The following is a 6,429-nucleotide window of genomic DNA, read 5'->3' as shown; positions in this document are numbered from 1 at the left end:
GTCCCATTTTCCTCAAACCCCTCCTGCAGTTTTCAAAATATCACAAACATCGCAAATTCGACGCCTGAGCTATATTTTGGAGCCAAATTCTGACTCTCTGCGCGTATTTTGAGTTTGAAATCATGGCTTTTTATACCGAAAATATGCCAATTATTGAAAGCAGCGATGGGTCACATTTTTCTCAAACCCCTCTGCAGCTTTCAAAATATCCTGAACATCCCAAATACAACGCCTGATCCATAATTTGGAGCCAAAAATTTGGAGCCAAATTTTCAGTTTGAAATTACGACTTTTTATACCGAAAGTATGTCAATTACTGAAAGATGCTATGGCTCACATTTGGCCCAAACCCCCGAGCAGTTTTCAAAATATCCCAAAAATCCCAAATTCAACGCCTGAGCTATATTTTGGAGCCAAATTCTAGCTGTCTGCACCTATTTTCAGTTTGAAATTACGACTTTTTATACCGAAACTATACCAATTACTGAAAGCAATGATGGGTCACATTTTGATCAAACCCTCCCTGCAGTTTTCAAAATATCCAAAACATCGCAAATTCGACGCTTTAAGTGGGCATAATACGGGTTTCGTAAAAATTGTTCAATTTGTTTATAAATTTATTTATGAAATGGTTATAGAAAGAGCTGCAACTGGTCCAAGTTTCAGCATCACACCCTAAACAGAAAAGGAGAAAAAAAATACACAACGTATTATGCAACGAATTTTCAACATTTTCAAATAATTTCAGGGAACACATGTGTCAACAAAAATATTTCTATAACAATCATATATTACATTTAGCACATAATAAAGGATTGTATTGAGCAGTTTTATCAAAAAAAGTGTTTAGTGCAATAATATAATTATTCAAAGTTACCCTTCCAAAAATATGCAATATTTGATGTTTATAAATTTTTATAAAATCAACAAATGGACTTTGGACTAAAATGTCTCAATAGGATTGTAGAAGCACAAACTCTACATATAAGGTGTAATTTGCATGTAAATTGATTAATAAATGAAAGCTGAGAAACACCTTGAAGTTGTAAATTACTTACCTGAGTAAAATAAGATCAAAGTTCGGCCACCTGTAGTCGAGTGTGTCATCGACCGATTTCGTTCATAATTGGCACCCTTGCAGATAGGCATCCATTGAGCAAGGTGTGCAAGTTCCATGCACATCCCCTGATAACAAACGAAAAAACAAAATTGAAAAAAAAAAAAAAAATATACATATATATATCCTGCACATACATATTACCAGACTTCGACTTGTATGACTTACACCAGATGTAGACGGCACTGCCACACCAGCCACAGCAGTAGATGTAGATGGCACTGCCACACCATATGTAGATGGCACTGCCACACCAGATGTAGATGGCACTGCCACACCAGATGTAGACGGCACTGCCACACCAGCCACAGCAGTAGATGTAGATGGCACTGCCACACCAGATGTAGATGGCACTGTCGTGGCCGGTCCATACACATCGAGGGGTTGAGGATGTGTGAGGAGGGTCGAAGCAGGGTGTGGCTGCTGTGTCATGCCTCTCACAGGTGAGGCGGGGAGGGCTTCACTTGATAATAACCTCCCTTGTGCTACAGCGTCTCTCCTTTCCAGCCAACGACGGCGACCGCGTGTCAAATTGGCTACTCTTGCATTCAGACCCTTCCGTTTATAGGTCATTGTGCGCTAGACGCTACAAAAGCGAGATTCCAGGAGCAAAAATGGAGCGCGCATCAACACCCTCCACTCTCAACAGGACACAACATATGACTGGTAGTCTCACCCACATGCACTAGCAGACGGTTGCCATTGAGTGTATATTTGTTGTCATATATACAGAGTTATTTCCGACGTTATTACGAAAAAATTGACGTTTAGAACATATGACGCAATACTCTTGGCGCGCCACAGCCGCGGGGCACCGGATTCTGCACAATTACGCATGGAAATGTACCATAAATACTTTAATTTATATCATAACATTCTCGGGTTTGCGCCAAAGTGTTGCCAGAACGTTGTAGTATTTTTATAAATTTTTCAAAAAGATTCGATTTTTCCGAATTTTTGCGATGATAAGCCCCCTTAATCATATTTTAGAGCCAAATTCTGGCTCTCTGCACGTATTTAAAGTTTGAAATTACGACTTTTTATACCGAAAATATGCCTAATACTGAAATCGGCGATGGGTCACATTTTGTCCAAACCCCCGTGGAGTTTTCAAAATATCCCAAACATCCCAAATTCAACGTCTATATTTTGGAGCCAAATTCTGGCTCTCTGCGCGTATTTTCAATTTAAAATAACGACTTTTTATACCGAAAGTATGCCAATTACTGAGAGCGGCGATGGGTCACATTTTGACCAAACCCCCTTGCAGTTTTCAAAATATCCCAAACATCCCAAATTCGTCGCCTGAGCTATTTTCTGGAGCCAAATTCTGGCTCTCTGCACATATTTTCAGTTTGATATTACGATTTTTTATACCGAAAATATGCCAATTTCTGAAAGCGGCGATGGGGTCCCATTTTGCCCAAACCCCCCTGCAGTTTTCAAAATATCACAAACATCGCAAATTCGACGCCTGAGCCATTATTTGGAGCCAAATTTTTGCTCTCTGCCCGTATTTTCAGTTTGAAATTACGACTTTTTATACCGAAAATATGCCAATTACTGAAAGCGGCGATGGGTCCCATTTTGCCCAAACCCCGCTGCAGTTTTGAAAATATCCCAAACATCCGAAATTCGACCCCTTAAGGCATATTTTGGAGACAAATTCTGGCTCTCTTCACGTATTTTCAGTTTGAAATTACGACTTTTTAAACCTAAAATATGCCTATTACTGAAAGCGGCGGTGCGTCATATTTTGCTCTAACCCCCGTGCAGTTTTCAAACTATCCCAAACATCCCAAATTCGACCCCTGAGCCATATTTTGGAGACAAATTTTCGCTCTCTGCAGGTATTTTCTTTTTGAAATTACGACTTTTTATCCCGAAAATATGCCAATTACTGTGAGCGGCGATGGGTCTAATTTTGACCAATCCCCCCTGCAGTTTTCAAATTATCTCAAACATCGCAAATTCGACGCCTGAGCCATATTTTGGAGCCAAATTCTGGCTCTCTACAGTATTTTCATTTTGAAATTATGACTTTTATTCCGAATATATGCAAATTTTTGAAAGCGGTGATAGGTCACATTTTGCCCAAACCCCCTGCTGTTTTCAAAATAACCGAAATACCGCAAATTCGCCGCTTGAGCATATTTTGGTGCCTAATTCTGGCTCTCTGCATGTATTTTCAGTCTGAAAGTACGACTTTTTATACCGAAAAATGCCAATTACTGAGAGCAGCGATGGGTCACATTTTGCCCAACCTCCTCTGCAGTTTACAAAATACCCCAAACTTTCCAAATTCGACGCCTGAGTCATATTTTGGAGCCAAATTATGGTTCTCTGCGCGTATTTTCAGTTTGAAATTTCAAATTTTATACCGAAAATATGCCGATTACTGAAAGCGGCGATGGGTCACATTTTGCTCAAACTCCCGTGCAGTTTTCAAAATATCCCAAACATCACAAATTCGACGCCTGAGCCATATTTTGGAGCCAAATTCTAGCTCTCTGCTCGTATTTTCAGTTTGAAATTACGAATTTTTATACCGAAAGCATGTCAATTACTGAAAGCGGCGATTGGTCACATTATGCCCAAACCCTTGAGCAGTTTTCAAAATATCACAAACATCCAAAATTCAACGCCTGAGCTATATTTTGGAGCCAAATTCTAGCTGTCTGCACGTATTTTCAGTTTGAAATTACAAATTTTTATACCGAAAATATGCCAATTACTGGAAGCGGCGATGGGTCACATTTTGCCCAAACCCCCCTGCTATTTTCAAAATATCTGAAACATCGCAAATTCGACGCTTGACCATTTTTTCCAGCCAAAGTCTGGCTCTCTGCACGAATTTTCAGTTTGAAATTACGAATTTTTATACCGAAAATAAGTCAATTACTGAAAGCACCGATGGGTCCCATTTTCCTCAAACCCCTCCTGCAGTTTTCAAAATTTCACAAACATCGCAAATTCGACGCCTGAGCTATATTTTGGAGCCAAATTCTGACTCTCTGCGCGTATTTTGAGTTTGAAATCATGGCTTTTTATACCGAAAATATGCCAATTATTGAAAGCAGCGATGGGTCACATTTTTCTCAAACCCCCCTGCAGCTTTCAAAATATCCTGAACATCCCAAATACAACGCCTGATCCATAATTTGGAGCCAAAAATTTGGAGCCAAATTTTCAGTTTGAAATTACGACTTTTTATACCGAAAGTATGTCAATTACTGAAAGATGCTATGGCTCACATTTGGCCCAAACCCCCGAGCAGTTTTCAAAATATCCCAAAAATCCCAAATTCAACGCCTGAGCTATATTTTGGAGCCAAATTCTAGCTGTCTGCACCTATTTTCAGTTTGAAATTACGACTTTTTATACCGAAACTATACCAATTACTGAAAGCAGTGATGGGTCACATTTTGATCAAACCCTCCCTGCAGTTTTCAAAATATCCAAAACATCGCAAATTCGACGCTTTAATCATATTTTAGAGCCAAATTCTGGCTCTCTGCACGTATTTAAAGTTTGAAATTACGACTTTTTATACCGAAAATATGCCTAATACTGAAATCGGCGATGGGTCACATTTTGTCCAAACCCCCGTGGAGTTTTCAAAATATCCCAAACATCCCAAATTCAACGTCTATATTTTGGAGCCAAATTCTGGCTCTCTGCGCGTATTTTCAATTTAAAATAACGACTTTTTATACCGAAAGTATGCCAATTACTGAAAGCGGCGATGGGTCCCATTTTGCCCAAACCCCGCTGCAGTTTTGAAAATATCCCAAACATCCGAAATTCGACCCCCTTAAGGCATATTTTGGAGACAAATTCTGGCTCTCTTCACGTATTTTCAGTTTGAAATTACGACTTTTTAAACCTAAAATATGCCTATTACTGAAAGCGGCGGTGCGTCATATTTTGCTCTAACCCCCGTGCAGTTTTCAAACTATCCCAAACATCCCAAATTCGACCCCTGAGCCATATTTTGGAGACAAATTTTCGCTCTCTGCAGGTATTTTCTTTTTGAAATTACGACTTTTTATCCCGAAAATATGCCAATTTCTGTGAGCGGCGATGGGTCTTATTTTGACCAATCCCCCCTGCAGTTTTCAAATTATCTCAAACATCGCAAATTCGACGCCTGAGCCATATTTTGGAGCCAAATTCTGGCTCTCTACAGTATTTTCATTTTGAAATTATGACTTTTATTCCGAATATATGCAAATTTTTGAAAGCGGTGATAGGTCACATTTTGCCCAAACCCCCTGCTGTTTTCAAAATAACCGAAATACCGCAAATTCGCCGCTTGAGCATATTTTGGTGCCTAATTCTGGCTCTCTGCATGTATTTTCAGTCTGAAAGTACGACTTTTTATACCGAAAAATGCCAATTACTGAGAGCAGCGATGGGTCACATTTTGCCCAACCTCCTCTGCAGTTTACAAAATACCCCAAACTTTCCAAATTCGACGCCTGAGTCATATTTTAGAGCCAAATTTTGGCTCTCAGCACGTATTTTCAGTTTGAAATTATGACTTTTTATAACGAAAATATGACAATTACTGAAGGCAGCGATGAGTTACATTTTGCCCAAACCCCCGTGCAGTTTTCAAAATATCCCAAGCATCCCAAATTCAACGCCTGAGTTATATTTTGGAGCCAAATTCTGGCTCTCTGCACATATTTTCAGTAGGAAATTACGACTTTTTATACCGAAAATATACTGAGAGCGGCGATGGGTCCCATTTTGCCCAAACCCCTCTGCAGTTTTCAAAATATCCCAAACATCGCAAATTCGACGCATGAGCCATATTTTGGAGCCAAATTATGGTTTTCTGTGTGTATTTTCAGTTTGAAATTTCAACTTTTTATACCGAAAATATGCCAATTACTGAAAGCGGCGATGGGTCACATTTTGCGCAAACCCCGCTGCAATTTTCAAAATATCCAAAACATCCCAAATTCAATGCCTGAGCTATATTTTGGAGCAAAAATTCTAGTTATCTGCACGTATTTTGAGTTTGATATTACAACTTTTTATACCGAAAATATGCCAATTACTGAATGAGGCAATGGGTCACATTTTGCCCAAACCCCTCTGCAGTTTTCAAAATATCCGAAACATAGCAAATTCGACGCCTGAGCCATATTTTGGAGCCAAATTCTTGCTCTCTGCACCTATTTTCAATTTGAAATTACGAATTTTTATACCGAAAATATGCCAAATACTGAAATCGGCGGTGGGTCACATTTTGACCAAACCCCCGTGCAGTTTTCAAAATATCCTAAACATCCTAAATTCAA

General features: G+C 39.3%; 1 long non-coding RNA gene across 1 annotated transcript; it reads right to left on the bottom strand.

Moving 5' to 3' along the window:
* Positions 1-596: 596 nt before the first annotated feature.
* LOC138355153 (uncharacterized) lies at positions 597-1,362 on the bottom strand. The gene is made up of 3 exons (XR_011223871.1): positions 1,286-1,362; positions 1,059-1,185; positions 597-675 (listed from the first exon to the last, which is right to left on the bottom strand). It is a non-coding gene; the product is annotated as an uncharacterized lncRNA (long non-coding RNA).
* Between the last annotated feature and the right edge of the window lie 5,067 nt (positions 1,363-6,429).

The sequence above is a fragment of the Procambarus clarkii genome, chromosome 6, assembly GCF_040958095.1.
Source record: "Procambarus clarkii isolate CNS0578487 chromosome 6, FALCON_Pclarkii_2.0, whole genome shotgun sequence".
Classification (NCBI taxonomy): Eukaryota; Metazoa; Arthropoda; class Malacostraca; order Decapoda; family Cambaridae; genus Procambarus; species Procambarus clarkii.
The sequence above is the reverse complement of the archived record's forward strand: the minus strand, read 5'-3'. Positions and strand labels throughout refer to the sequence as shown.